This window comes from Adiantum capillus-veneris, chromosome 1, assembly GCF_014529385.1.
Source record: "Adiantum capillus-veneris isolate H3 chromosome 1, ASM1452938v2, whole genome shotgun sequence".
In the NCBI taxonomy this organism is placed as follows: Eukaryota; Viridiplantae; Streptophyta; class Polypodiopsida; order Polypodiales; family Pteridaceae; genus Adiantum; species Adiantum capillus-veneris.
Genome location: NC_140931.1, coordinates 135349506 through 135365857, shown reverse-complemented (window position 1 = coordinate 135365857; position 16352 = coordinate 135349506). Strand labels below are relative to the sequence as shown.

The window sequence follows — 16352 nt, the reverse complement described above, 5'->3', positions numbered from 1 at the left end:
TATCATCGGCTTCAAAATTCCTTTGTGCTCCAAAATTGCAAAACGACGACCCTTCCTTGACCAAGATTAAGTGCATCAGTTAAGGCAATAATAGTGTAGATGGTGCCATCCATGATGCAAACGAGTGCAACACGGTGCTAATGCAATACACGTGCAAATAAAAATGCATGCAGTGGTACTGCATTATAAACGATGCATTTGTCCCAAAAAAAAATGCAATAGTGGCGTCCTGCGGGGAAAACTAGCCTACTAGTGTGAACCCATAATTTCCAGTTAGACCGGTGCCTTATCCATTGGGCTACAAAATCATAAGTAAATGGCAAGGGTCAATAGTGAGGAAAGTGATATCATAAAGGTGAATAAATCTACGAGTCATAGATAAAATGAGGGAATCAAAAGTGGTAGGGTGGGTGGTTTGCAAACTCCTAAGATGATTACCTAACCCCTCTAATCCCAAGCATTTTAAATTTTGAAACATATCCCAAGGGTCATCATGAATAGACGAGGCTGTCACCAAGAAACTATCAAAATTTTAGGTGAAAGATACAGATAGGGCCATCAAAGCAAGGGAATCTACAACACGGTTCTCTTGACGAGGCAAAAAGGTAAGGGTGGAAGAGATAAAATGGGTGAAGAGGTCACGGGCTAAAAGGCTATAGTAGTGCATCAAAAGATGAAGGGTGCGGGCGTGGCCATGAAACTGGTGCACGACAAGTTGTAAATCTCCATAAATATGAGCATTTGTTGCTCCCAAAAGAAGTAGTGCTCTCAAACCAATCAAAAGTGCTTGATACTTTGCAATATTATTACTCAACTGATCGCCCAAAAGAACTCCCAATAAAATAGCATCCCCCTTGGGTGGGTATATGACAATACCACAACTTCCAACCTTCTCCTTGCCGCAACAAGCTCCATCAAAGTAGAGAGACCAAAGAGAAGACTCATCAACAGCATCTACAACAAGGAAGAAGATCACATCCAATAAGGTTTAATTTTATCAAAATTGGTTTTCGTGGAAAACCATGTCCCATCCATTTCTGCAAGTTGTGCCTTGTTCCCAGGAAAGACCTTCACAATACGATAAAGGACCGGACCACACATGGATCAACTTCCCGGGGAACAACTCATGGCGTGCATCATATAAGAGAACTAATTGCCCATCCTCAAAGGTGTAGGTTTTAGCTTTCTTTGCTCTTTGTTTTATTCGATGATTCTTTGCTACCTCTTGATGTAAATAAGCTCTCAATCTCCACTCATCTAGGTGCTAATGTGCCCAACCTCTCTTTCAAACTCTCCTCCAAATGCAAGGAATGTGCATGCAAGAACCTCAAGGTGGCAAGCTCATGCTCAATGGGTAGCACACACTCTTGACTATAAACGAGAGAGAAGGGAGGGAAACATGTTACCTCCTTAAAAGTAGTGTTATACGCTCACACAGTGGCTGGTAGTTTCTTATCCCAATCCCTATTATTCACATCCATAGTTTTTCTTAAAATAGTTACTAGAGTCTTATTGGTGCTCTCAACTTGCCCATTCGTAGAAGGCTTATAAGGGGTGGTTTTATCATTTCTAATGTTAAGATGAGACCTGAGATCCTCAAGAACATCTTTTAAAAAGTGTGTCCCCCTATCGAATACAAGTTCTATTGGTGCCCCAAAATGATAAATAACAGCAGTAGTGCATGCATCATCACTCCTCACCATTCTAGCCTCATATCACTTTGTCGAGTAATTAGTTGCAACAATGATGTAGGATTTCCCATGCTTAGATGTAGGAGTGATGGGCCATACATAGTCAATGCCCCACTTCTCAAATGGTAATGTGGCCATAATAGGATTGTTAGGGTGCAAACGATTCTCAAGGGGGGTGGCTCTCTGGCAAACATCACATCTCTTACACCACTCAAACGAGTTCTTAAACACACTAGGCCACGAATACCCTGCTCTCAAGATCTTCAATGCAGTCAACTTCCTGGGGAAATGTCCCCCACATGCACTATCATGACACTCTTTTAGAATATGAGGGATCTCTTCTTGTGTAATACAACGGCGATAAATGCCCTCAAACCCCTTTTGATATAAAGACCCATCAATAATAGAGAACTTTTGTGCATGGGTAACTAATCTTTTCTTTGCAGCCTTACTCATGTTTGGGGGAAATTTTAGAGTAGACAAATAATGAGCAATTTGGTCATGCCACTCTCGAGAAGGCTTAGTGCAAAACAAATTGGGTTCAAGTGCGATGGGCTCATCGCCACAAGGAGACACATCAGCAAGCAATCAACAAGCTTTTGCAGTGCAGAATTTTGGATTTAAACTCATAATCAAAGGTTTGCAACTCAACAAGCCATCGCATAATACGCTCAGGGGGCTCCAACTTATTCATCATAAGGCGTAATGAGTCCTTAGACACGTATATAATGGAGTGTTGTGTGGATAAATATGTGTGAAACTTCCTAGCACTCTCAGTAATACCGAAACAAGCCCGTTCTACCCAAGTATAGCGTGTCTCAGTATCTTTAAGCTTGCGACTATAATATGCAACGGGATGCAATTTTTTATGATAAAGTTGGGCAATGCAACTAGATAAAACATAATGCGAGCAAATGGAAAATAAATGAAAAGGTTTGGAAGCATCGGGTGGCTTAAGAATAGGAGCCTTAGTAAATGCAGTTTTGACGAAAAGGAGGTCTCTTGAGGTGTCCCCCAAATAAACTTTTTCTCAACCCTCAAAAGAGTATTAAGTGGTAAAATAAGATGAGCCATATCTTTTATAAAATGCCTCTAACCTTACGAACAGTAGTAGGTGCACGAAAGGGGAGGATGGCCTCAACCTTTGTAGCATCCATAGCTATCCTGTGTTCACTAATAAGATGTCCCAATAAAATATCATAGGAGACTCCAAACACACACTTACGAGCATTCAATGCAATGGACTTCTCTCAACACTTTTGAAACACATAATGGAGGGCTTTAAGAAAATTCGCTCGAGTGGTCCCAAAGCCTATATCATCCATAAATATTTTGAGAAAGTCAATCAGGTCATCACAAAAATTGTCATGCTTATATATTTTAATATGATGCACCAACGTTGCATAACCCAAATGGAATGACATGATATGCAAATGTCCCAAAGATGGTGGTAAAAGTGGTTTTAAGCTTATCTTTATCATCTATGGCCATCTGGTTGTATCTCGAGAACCCATCCATAAATCTCCCTCCCAGCTAAAGCATCTAAAATCTAATCAATAAAAGGCAAAGGATAGTAGTCTTTGATTGTAGCCTTATTAAGTTGTTTATAATCAACACATATATGAAGCTGCTTATTTTTCTTGGGTACAACAACAATAGGGAAAACCCACTCAGTGTTATCCACGGGAAAAATTAGCCCAGCCTCTAAAAGTTTTTTTTATCTCCATATAGACCCCCTCTCTATAATGCTATGGCAATCTCCGCTGACGTTGACAAACAGGAACAACACCTGGCTTAAGTGGAATGCGATGCACAACTAACTCGGGTGGGAAACCTTTTAACTCTGTGTAATCCCATGCAAAAATGTCTTAATACTCACGACATAAGCAAATAACCTACTCCCTTGATGGTGACTCTAAAGAAGCTCCCAAAAGAACCACTTTATCCTCCCCCTTTATAGGAACCCTCACAATGTCTTCCTCTCTATCCAAAGGTGGAGTCTCATCCTCATCAAGGGTAATCTCAATAGCATCAGGGTAAATACAATAAGAACTGGGTGTACAAGAAGAAGTAGAACTTCGGTCATCATCTGCATCACTCTCAATCTTTGAAGGAACCCTAGGGCTCGTAATAGAAGAAGGATAAGTTGGCACAACCACCCGAGAAGATCCTCTACCCAGCAGCAGTTGCCCTCTAGGGATATCAATAACACAGTCAGTCATCCATATCAAGGTCTCCCCAAAAGAAGAGAATACTATCCAAGTCCCGGACTAAGCTGCAAAACATAACAATCAATCTCTACAGTTCGGCCTGCCATTAATGGGCAAACCCTGGATGAAGGTGGTGTAACTCAAAACATTTACGCCCGACCAGCCATCAACAATAGTATGTGGGATCACGAGCTGGTGGATCATGCTCTCCACTCGGGGACATGCGCTCAACAAGAAGGGAATCCACCTTCTAAACAACAAGAAGAATAGGACTCACCCCCTTGGAAGAACCCAAAGCTCTGCAGTACCTCCTCAAAAGGGCACGGCTAGAAGGAGGTGAGTGTTATGGAATTGATATTTTATTATTTGTTGCAGCTGACAGGTGGAAAAGACTGGGACCGAGCTAGGCCTATGCGAATGAAAGTATATACATTGTACATTTTATTATTCAAGTGCTCTTTTATGAGCTTTGGCCACTCATGACCGGCCGGCCACTTTGTACTCACATTTGACCATTCAAGAAATCTATAAATAAAAAACGTGCAAGAGGGAAATGGTCACTCTTGCACGGGGGGGAGATTGCACCCAGTGTCTGTGTACTTCTTCTCTCCTCTTCCCTCTTCTCTCTCGCCGTGCCGGTGTAGCACTCTGCTCTAGGGGGTGCGCCTGCACGTGCTCTCTCGTTCTATCACGCTCTCTTTCTCTCTCTGCTCGTGTACAACTTGGATTATGCTTTGTGTGATTCGAGGTATGCAGATTTGTTCGTTTCATGACTTGTAGTATATTGTATTTGCTATTTTGCAGGGCCCGCGACGCTTCCGGCTGTAGCAGTGGTATCAGAGCAAGGGCTACGCTCCAAACTAAATATTTTAGCAAGGAACAGCTAAGTATTTTTTTAAAATGTTTTTAGACTCCATTAATTGTTTCAATTAGCATTGATTGCATGATACAATTAGTGATCTTCATAATTAAAGATAATTTCTACTTTATTATCATGATATTAGTGATTGATAAGAGTAGGAGAATTGTACAGGAGTAGAATAGCACAAAGATAAATTCAATTAAAGGTTATTTAAGGTGGATTAGCATAGCAAGTAGAAGAAGGCTTGATGATTAATTGGATGACTAGAAGAAAAGGGAGTAATAAGGCGAAGAATAATTAGGTCATATTTTTTCATGTCTCAGGAACAATACAGAGAAACCTCGAAGATCTTTTCGATAAGATATGAACTCAACTCTTGTTACACTTGCGGAAAAAGGGCTGACCAATCCGCACATGTTTGCGAAGCAAAAGAGGGGTGTTCTTAGGTTGTACCAAATCCTTACACATAGTCACATACGATCGATCCCATAGCCACTTTTAAAATAACAAGAAAAATATAGATAACAGAGAAGGGACGTTATTGCATATTATTAACATGGTAATACACCATACTCTATCTGATGAGTATTTGATGGGCTCCAACTAACGGTTGTCATCAGAGTCGCCGGCAGCAGCATTACTGACAGTAAGCCCGGACCTAGTCGTCACCAACACTAGCAATGATGACCCATGCCTTTGCTACCCAACCATAACCCCCAGTCCCTACCCATGCAGCGCCACTCTCTCTCTCTCTCTCTATCTATCGCTAGCTAACCACCAGTTTCTCTCACTCACCCCAACCACCCTTCTCCAACTGTCTCAACCTCGGCATGCTGCAAGTGTCACCCTCCTCCACTCACTATCGCTCCCACCCACCTATTGAGTTCTCCACCCACCAACAGCCCACATGCAAAGGGCCGCAGTAAATCTCTCTCTCTCTCTCTCTCTCTCTCTCTCTCTCTCTCTCTCTCTCTCTCTCTCTCTCTCTCTCCTCTTCTCAACATCTGTAGTCGCTGCTGTGACGTACCTTCTCTCTCTATCTCCCATGCAGCCATCAGAAACTTGTGGACATCCAGTTTTCTCTCTGTGCTCACTCCCTACAAGCTGCCTATCATGGGCCATACACACCATACAACAAAAGGGGCGGCTCTGCTCAGTTCATTCAACGCAAATTGTAGCAGTCTCCTCGTCTGCATGGCGCCCACAACCACCAATCGAATACTAGGTGTGCCGACAGACAGACACACACACACACACACACTCTTGGTTCTCGAAAACTGCCACCAACCAACTGGCCTTCACAACTAACCCAAGCAAGAATTTTCACTGGCACCAATTGCCTCTCTCCCTTACGTCGGCTGCCATGATATCGACGCCACACACAGACCCAGCCTTTTTACCAAACCCCCCCCTACATCACACACCATGCAAACCGACAACCACTCCTACCTTGAAGTCGAGTGGGTTGCAGCTCTTATCCACGGAAAATCCATCGTGCACCAACCTCTTCGCCCACCACTAGCCGTAGCCCCTTTTTTTCGACCCCCAGTAGCTGTAAAGAATGAGGATGCAAGAGAGCTACACAAGACAAGCACAAAGCACACAGAGATGGAAAGCTTCTTTTTCTTCTTTACAGAAAAGAGAGTACAAAATGACTAAGTGCTAAAGCTGAAAAGTAGCACATATGTACATGCGGTCACTAAGTGTGAACTCGCTAGAAGCGTACTAGGCTGGCACTATAAGTGTAGTCCAGCTGTAGAATCACTGGCTGAGATCCTCCGTGTCGGTCACCTAACGCGCCAGTGAGTAAATGCCGTAAGCGGCCAAGACCCGTAGTGGATGCCAGCTCAAGGTGTAGAGCTCGACATCTCAACACTCCCCCTCGAGCTCTGCATGTCGCAGAGTCCAAGCATAGTCCGGAAACGTCGAAGCTTCTCAGCTCTGAGGGCCTTGGTAAAGATATCCGCTATCTGCTCCTCTGTGCTGACGTAGACCAAGTCGATGTCGCCCGCCAACACTCGCTCTCGAACGTAGTGGTAATGGACCTCTATGTGTTTGGTCCTGGCATGGAACACTGGGTTCCTAGCCAACTGCATGCTGCTGAGGTTGTCACAATGGATGAAAATCTGCTGGTCCACCTACACTCCCAAGTCCTCAAGTAATGTGCGTAGCCAAGCTACCTCGCCCGCCGCAACTGCTGCACCTCTGTACTCGGCCTCTGTGCTCGATAAAGCAACCGTAGGCTGCTTTTTATTGCTCCAAGTAACAGTAGCACTCCCAAAAGAGAACATGAAGCCACTCGTAGATCTCCTATCAACAATGCTACCTGCCCAATCTGCATCTGTATACCCATACAATGCTAATGGTGCATCTGCTGCATAGAACAATGCATAGTCAAGAGTCCCTTGCACATACCTAAGTGTGCGTCGTACTCCATACAAATGTGGCTTCCTCGGAAGCTGCATGAACTGACTCTCCAAGCCTACTGTGTAGCTCAAGTCTGGCCTCGTGATAGTCAAGTAGATTAGACTACCCACAATCTTCCTGTACATATTGACATCCTCAACAACATCACCCTTCTCTGCCCTCAGCTTTGCATTCACATCCAAGGGAATAGAAATTGGCTTACAATCAGCCATACCATACTTTGACAACATGTCCAAAGCATACTGTCTCTGTGACAGCCATACACCCTCTAGAGTCCTGACCACCTCAATGCCAAGAAAGTAGCACAACTCGCCCAAATATTTCATTTCAAACTCCTGTTTGAGAAGACCCTTCACATGGTCAATCTCCATAGCATTGTCACCCACAATAATAAGGTCATCTACATATATGGTAATGGCCACAATCCCCAAATCACTCTCACGTACATAGAGTGAATGATCAGCATGAGCTCTCTTAAAACCAATACTGACAAGATACTTGGCAATCCTGTCATACCATGCTCTAGCTGCTTCAAACCATACAAAGCTTTGAGAAGTCTGCATACATAATCTGGGTAACCTGGATCGACATAACCAGGTGGCTGATCCATATACACTTCCTCTTGCAACTCACCATTCAAGAAGGCATTCTTTACATCCATTTGATGCATAATCCATCCTCTAGATGCAGCCACTGACTGACAGCTCTCACAGTCGTCATCTTTGCCACTGGAGCAAAGGTCTCCTCATAGTCTATGCCATATGTCTGTGCATAACCCTTTGCGACCAGCCTTGCCTTGTGACGCTCAATGTTACCATCAGCCTTATGCTTGGTTTTATACACCCATTTACAGCCAATAGCTTTCTTGCCACTTGGCAATGGCACCAACTCCCATGTGTCGTTTGCTTCCAATGCAGCCATCTCTTCATTCATTGCATCATCCCAGTGCACATTTCCAACTGCATCCTCAAAACATGTGGGCTCCACATCCTGTATCACCTTAGCCATGTAGGCTTGGTGATGCGCTAGATACCCATCATAAGTCAATTTCTGAACTGGATTTCTGACTCTATTAGATCTGCGCGGTCCTGGGTCACTCCTTTGCCCTCTAGCATCTTCTTGTACTTTCCTTACACCAGGTGTCCTGACAGCCGGGATTCCAAATTCCTCATCAAGACTTTGTTCAGAACCATCTGAATCCATGTCTACATGTGAAAAACTTGATGATGCATCATCCATAAAGGGAGGTTCATCAACCTTTTCCTTTCCTTTTCGTGATACATTCCCTGTACCTGTTGGTGGAGTAACCTACGTACGTAGTCTACCATTCCATGGTTTCTCAACAGAGCCACGAGAAGAGGACTCTTGTGGTTCACTCAAAACCTGTGATTGTGGCCTCACATTTTGTACAACCACATCATCTTTTACATCAGCCCCAATAGTGCCATGTGCATTACTGTACCAGCTGCTCATCTCATCAAAGACTACATCTCTGCTCACTCGTAATTCTCGTATAGTAGGATTGTAGCACCTGTACCCCTTTTGTTCAAGGGAATATCCCACAAGAATACATTTCTCTGCTTTAGGATCCAATTTCCTACGCAACTCATCTGGTACATGCACGTAAGCTATGCAGCCAAACACTTTCAAGTGTGCCAAATCAGGCTTTGTACCTGTAAACTTTTCCTCAGGTGTTACATCATGCACCGCAGCTGTAGGTGTCCTGTTCATAATGTACACAGCTGTATTTACGGCTTCAGCCCAGAAATGATGAGGCATGTTCTTCTCATTCATCAATGCACGTGCAACCTCTGCAATGTGCCTGTTTTTCCTTTCTGCGACCCCATTCTGTTGTGGAGTATATCTGCATGTAAACTGCCTGCGTATACCATGCATTTGCAGAAAATCTGAAAAATCATTGGAGAAGTACTCTCCCCCTCCATCTGACCTCAATATCTTGATTTGCATATCTGTCTCCTTCTCAATCATGACTTTGAAGTCTTGAAAGTGACCAAACACTTCACTTTTGTTACGCATAAAGTAGACCCATACTTTCCTTGTATGGTCATCAATGAAAGAGACATAATACCTGCAACCATGTATACTTGCAGTATCGGTTGGACCCCAAACATCTGTGTGCACCACCTCAAGTGGCTTTTTACATACATTGCGCTCATGTGGAAATGAGCCCTTTGACTGTTTTCCAAACTGGCATGCTGCACACACTTTATGCATACCATCCACCTTGAATTTGGGCAAACCTTTTACAATCTGTTTTGATTGCATGCTACGCAATCTTTGCTCATTGACATGGCCAATGCGTTTGTGCCAAATGTCAACATCAGCCACAACACCTGTGCCCTGTGCAAATAATGCAGCTTTTACCTTAGGCATGTCTACATTCAGCGTAAACATTCTGCCCACACATTTGCCCTCTGTGATCAGCTTACAGCCATTCTAGAAATCTTCTACATAACAACCATTTGGATTGAAGCGAACCTGCAAACCCTGCTCAACCATTTGTCCAACAGAAACAAGATTCTTTGTAATGTTTGGGACATGAAGTACATCTGCTAAGTACTTTGATTTCCCACTCTTCGTATTTAGAGGTATGTCCCCTACATGAGCAATGGGGTGAGCTGTGTCATCTCCTGTCTGCACATAGCCTGACACATCTGGTTTGCGCATATCTCTAAACCACTCTCCACGAGACGTCATGTGATTAGAGGCACCTGAATCCACATACCAAACATCATCTTGGGTGGAATTCTCTGCAGTCATTGTATTCATTACATGTTGTATAACAAACATGCGCTCGTTTTTGCTGTCATGTGCATCTCTGCTAGTAGATGCATAATTGCCCTGTTCTCTCTTTCCACTTGCTTTTCCCTTTGGACAGTCACGTGACATGTGACCTCTTTCACCACAAGTCCAACATTCTCTGCTATCTGCAGTATGTTGCTGCCTAATTGATCCTGCACCACGACCTCTTTGACTCCCCCTGCCTTGAGACTGGTTTCCCCTACCACCTGTATTGTTTTGATTTGATTGACCTTCCAAAAATTGGCCCCTGCAACCCCTTGGGCCTCGACCACGACCTCTACCTCTACCTCTGTTGGAGTTAGAATAGAAGGCCTGTTCAGAATTATTTCTGCCATGAGAAGAAGATGTGTCAAGGTTCTTCTCCTCAAGAATAAGCATAGAAATCAAATCTTGGAACGTGGGGATGTCGTCTCTTGTATTCATGGAAGACCTGAAATGTACATACTCATCTCCTAGGCCATCCAAGCATGCACGGACAATGTCATCGTCTGCCACTGAGACTTTAATAGATCCAAGAGCCTCAATGATACTCTTGATCTTCAAGGCATAATCATTGATTGAGAGGTTGTTCCTCTTAACCTGATTTAGCTCCGACTTTAGTTGAAGCTTCCTGGCCTTGGTGTTCACCTCGAACACTCTGCCTAAGTTTCTCCATGCAATGGCGGGGGTTTCAGCATCCTATAGATAGCCCATCATGCCATCTGTGATGCTCATAGAAAGCCAATACATCACTTTGCTCTGGCCTTGTTGCCAGTCCCTCAAAGCTTTTCTTTGTTCTGCTGTAGCATTTGCCTCGGGAATCTCTGGTTCCTTTTCACTGTCTCCTTCTACATAGTCCCAATGACCTTTTCCTTTTAGGAAATTTGTTATTCTGAACTTCCATGCAGGGTAGTTATTTTTCTCAAGCTTCTCAGTAACAATCTGACTGAAACCGTCAGACATCTTGAAGCACTAAGACAAAATAGCTGCAATCTGCAAAAACCTGCAAATCTGCTGAACCTGCTATCGTGGTACCTGTAACGCTTTCTACACTCAACGAGTGTCCACAATCAAGCGTACATACAACCACTGTACTTGTACAGTAAATCTCTGTGTACTGCACTTTGGAGACCTGTTCAGAAACTTGGACGAAAAACCCCTAAAATTTTTTTCGCTGCGCGGGGCGCCTTCGGCATCTGGTCGTGGATTGCGAACGAAGAGATTGTGATGCTCTTGCTCTCTTAGCCTCTCTTGCCTGCACCAGGCTCTGATACCATGTAAAGAATGAGGATGCAAGAGAGCTACACAAGACAAGCACAAAGCACACAGAGATGGAAAGCTTCTTCTTCTTCTTTACAGAAAAGAGAGTACAAAATGACTAAGTGCTAAAGCTGAAAAGTAGCACATATGTACATGCGGTCACTAAGTGTGAACTCGCTAGAAGCGTACTAGGCTGGCACTATAAGTGTAGTCCAGCTGTAGAATCACTGGCTGAGATCCTCCGTGTCGGTCACCTAACGCGCCAGTGAGTAAATGCAGTAAGCGGCCAAGACCCGTAGTGGATGCTAGCTCAAGGTGTAGAGCTCGACATCTCAACAGTAGCCCCATACTCATGCAATCAACAAGCGGCAACCTTTCTCTCTCTCCTTGATCGTCTGCAACAGGCAAACGGTCTCCACACGAGTTAAATTCTCTCTCTCTCCCTCTCTCTCCTCAACCTGTATCTCCCTCTCTCATAGTTGGGGATAGTCAATTTTCTCTGGCCGCTGCTCACTGCCATCATCGTCATCATGGCATCTGTCCTTATTATCATTGTTGATGCTCTGAGATACTGCACCAGCAATTCAGTTGCTAGGCTTGTGTATGGTAGGTGGGTCCCCGTATCTCATTAGTTGCGCCCTCCTGGGTTCTGTTCCCACGTAGCTTCTCCATGATATTCATCTTCAAGTACATTATCAACACAGTCCCCGCATCATTTCTGAAGCTCACCCTATATACTCACACGAGTCATTAAGAGTTGCGTCCCTACTTCATCACTGTGGGATTCAGCCTTAAGGCCTCCTTATAGCAAACCCCTCAATTATAGGTCAAGTTTGGACGTAAATTAGAGGGTCCTACAGGTGCTCATGGTGACGATCCTCCTCATCAGCTCTTTCTCTTCTACAAATGCCGGCACATGGGCCGGATCTGGCCGAGGCAGTTACGCTGACATGTGTGATGTCTCGACAAGAGCATATTATCAAGGCGACATGATGGGCGATGAAGTGCAACAGATTCTTTATGACACCACCACTGGTGTTGTATTGTGCTCAACTATGGGTGCCTCCTACTATGATTGCGCTTTGTGCGATGCGGCTAACGCGTATACCCATAGCTGCAACACCATAACCCACTGTTCCCATCATGACACCATCTAACTTGGGTATCTCTCACTTCCTAAGTATCATCATCTTATTTGAAGCCATCGTAGGCTCTTCGACATTGCCAAGGGAAGGTTCATCTCGATTTACTTTATGAATCTTTGATCTGTGATTATTGCTTGATGAAAACGAGAATAAGAAGGGTGGATCGGAGTGGTCAAAGACAGCAATAGTGGGTGGCGGTGATGGTGACCAGAAACACAGTACAAGGGTGAAGATGAGCTTGATAGCTTTAGGATACTCGTCCCTAGTTGCAGTTCAGATGCAACGCTTGTTTTCAACCAATCCAGGATTAATTTAAGATATCTTTACTACCAATGGTTTTTCCATTCTCAACTTATTATCAAAAGGCTTTGTACACTTTTATCGTCTTGTGCTTTTGTATAACCCTAACTCCATTGACCTACTCATAACTCATTCGTGAGGATTGGCCTTACCTAGGCCACAAGGTGCTAAAACATATCAAGCTCTAGTGTAATTTGTTTGTTTTTTTTTAAATTTCGCACGGCATCAGGTCATCTACCTATTAACCATCATCAATACCGTCTATTTATTATATATATATATATATATATATATATATATATATAAAAGAAGAGATAAAGATTATGTTGAACCTCCTAGGAGGCAGCTGCCATTGATGGCGCTATACATAGCTGAAAAGGAAGGGTAGTTGGTGTAGTTCCCTTGCTAGGTATGACGGCGCTATGGAGGGTGAGTGGGAGTTGGGACTATATTGACGCACCAAAAATCTATATTCTCATCCCTAATTCTAGCTCTACCTCACAAATAATTTGTCATAAATAAAGGCTTCTAGGCAAAGGCAGTTCAAGATCAAATTACTTTTGGGTTGTTTGTGCAATCAGTCACGGTTAATCATCGTAGACGTCTGTCAGTCCTCAATGTAATTTTATCTCCCACATTGCACTATAAAATTGAATTAGATCTCCTTACCTACATTTTTTTTCTTGCCTTGTTCGTGGTTTTTGTCTATCTGTGCTATTTCATTAGGACTGCAACATTTTCTCACATTTCCATTTTCGCAGGGCTATGGCTAACTTTTAATTTGTGTTCCAGCTTCATTTAATTTATTTTGCGATTGTTGAATCGAAGTGATAACACTGTATGTTCTTAATATGTGATCACACACTAATCTTGAATCAAATTCTCAACAAACAACATAGTCTTTTATTTTATTTCAAATTACTAACACAAAATTAACATATTTTGGAATTTTTAATTATACTATGGTGCAAGTTTGATAGTCGCAGTTCTCCTTAGCTTCTACAAATCTGTTTGACACGCCTCAGATGCAAGTTACAGTCATATCTCTCTCCACAAACACACTGGCTCATATAATTTTGATGCACTGTACCCTCAAGGTATGTACATTAACCTCACTCCCCTTTTCATAATTGCTTTACCGACAATCTTTTATAGATTAGGCAACCCAACATCTCTCATGTCATCACTAATACTTATAAAATGGAATCTCAAATACATCACTCCTATTTTTAAATTTCATTTCTCTACATTATCTGCTCACTGAATACTCCAAATGCTTCGATCATGGCTTCTAATTGTACTACAAGTACTTTTTGTAAAGATGATTTGTCACTAAGCCCTGCAACTACTCATGTGAGCCATGATGTTTTGGGATAGTGCACAAAAATTTGTAAGTGCCTTGATATACTGCACTGCGATGTCAACATAGTAACTAATTTTATTTTCTCCTTTATGCCTTGTCTAGTCCATTGGTCACAACCACACAGATCCGCCGATTTAGGCAGCATTAGTGCAGATTCGCCGATTTTGGCAGCACGTTTTATTGGTGTAGACTCGCCGGATGAGGCAACACCGATCACAAAATCATGCTGCAGTGGTTGGCCACCACTGCAACTGGTATGATTTTGTTACCCGGGGTACATAATGAAAGTGATTTTGATTTGGACTTATACTGTGGAATTGGAATTGGATTGGGATTTGGTATCTGGTGATTATTATGGCAGTGTTTATGTGATGAGACTTGACATTATGAGATTAATGATGAGTGTGACCAATGATATTCTGATTCATCAGGATATGACATATACTGCCTATTCTAGTGGTATGGGACACTAGAATAGGTAGTATGTGGATGACGGCATGCATAAGCAATATTGTCTAATTTTATGAATTTTGTTACTATTTGATACAAATTTCTAATCATTGTTTTTGACAAGTATTGTTTGCAGATTTCTATCTTCGCAACTGAGGACAGTTGCTTTCCAACGGAGAGGTATGTTATGGAATTGATATTTTATTATTTGTTGCAGCTGACAGATGGAAAAGACTGAGACTGAGCTAGGCCTATGCGAATGAAAGTATATACATTGTACATTTTATTATTCAAGTGCTCTTTTATGAGCTTTGGCCACTTATGACCGGCCGGCCAGTTTGTACTCACATTTGACCATTCAAGAAATCTATAAATAAAAAACGTGCAAGAGGGAAATGGTCACTCTTGCACGGGGGGAGATTGCACCCAGTGTCTGTGTACTTCTTCTCTCCTCTTCCCTCTTCTATCTCGCCGTGCCGGTGTAGCACTCCGCTCTAGGAGGTGCGCCTGCACGTGCTCTCTCGTTCTATCACGCTCTCTTTCTCTCTCTGCTCGTGTTCAACTTGGATTATGTGTTGTGTGATTCGAGGTATGCAGATTTGTTCGTTTCATGGCTTGTAGTATATTGTATTTGCTATTTTGCAGGGCTCGCGACGCTTCCAGCTGTAGCAGTGAGAAGGTATTGTGGTAGGGACATGGTAAACTCTACTTGATTAAGAGCAGCAACAAGGTCAAAAGAAGGAATAGGAGAGAATAACTTACTTGGGGGTAGGGTGAGTACGCACGTGTTGAGGTTGGGGGGAAGGGTCTGGAATCGGAACAATGACACGGGTGGGTGGGTGGGTAGCAACAACAGGTGTAGGATCCCTCTCCTCCTCAACAAATTTCCCTTTCCCCTTTTGTGTAATGGCGTGTACATGCAATGCAACAGAATCAATCATAGTAACTAATGGATTATTGGTTGTTGTGGGTGCCGAACTAGAAGAAGCCATGGCCGGAGAACTAGGAGACTCCCTCTATAGAAGTGTGCAACTAGGGCCTCGAGGTCTCTCATTCCCGCTACGATGGTTATGGGGCCAGGGGGTGGTATTATAGAGTTGCTATTCATCAAGTGGTGCATCTTAATATAACAACTTTCTTCAGTGTGACCCCTACCCAAACATCTTTCATAAGTGCAGATAATAGTGGGACAATCTTTGGAAAGATGGCCAGGTACAAAACAAGCTCAACACACAATCTTAGTGGGATTAGGCTCAGAGCGACGAGCAGATAACATGTTTTGTTGATGCTTCAAAAAATTCACATCTAGAGTCATAGCTTTCATGTTTTCATTCAATTGGTAATATAATTAGTCATCATTTCTTTCAAGTCCCCTGTACTAGATGCAGTGATCTCATAACCATCCCCGCCCTTGTGATGTATGGAAGGTGCAATGGTAGCAGTGGACCAAGGATAAGTCACAAAAGGTGAAGCATGTGGAGAGGTGGATGAAGAGGAGGTGTTAATAACGGATGTGGGTGCCAGGAGCAAAAAAGGTGATGGTGTAGTTTGAATTTGGGGTGTCGTAATGGGCGATAATTGAAGAGGTGGTGTTGATTGTAATTGGGGTACATAAGATGGAGCTGGTAAAGATAAACTAGGAGTGGTCATGGGTAAAGAATGTGGCGCTAGCCATGGGTAATAAGATGGAGATGGAGTCGCAACTAGTTGTTGTTCATAAGCACACCGATAGGAACTCTCCACATTAACAACAGACTTGATAGCAACATTCAAATCTTGTGGAGCCTGAGCCCTCACTAAAATGTGAAGACTAGGATGCAACCCTCTAGGAAATGATCCCAT

General features: G+C 43.1%; 1 pseudogene; it reads right to left on the bottom strand.

The window, feature by feature from the left end:
- Positions 1-532: 532 nt before the first annotated feature.
- LOC147465619 (uncharacterized) lies at positions 533-16352 on the bottom strand (annotated as a pseudogene).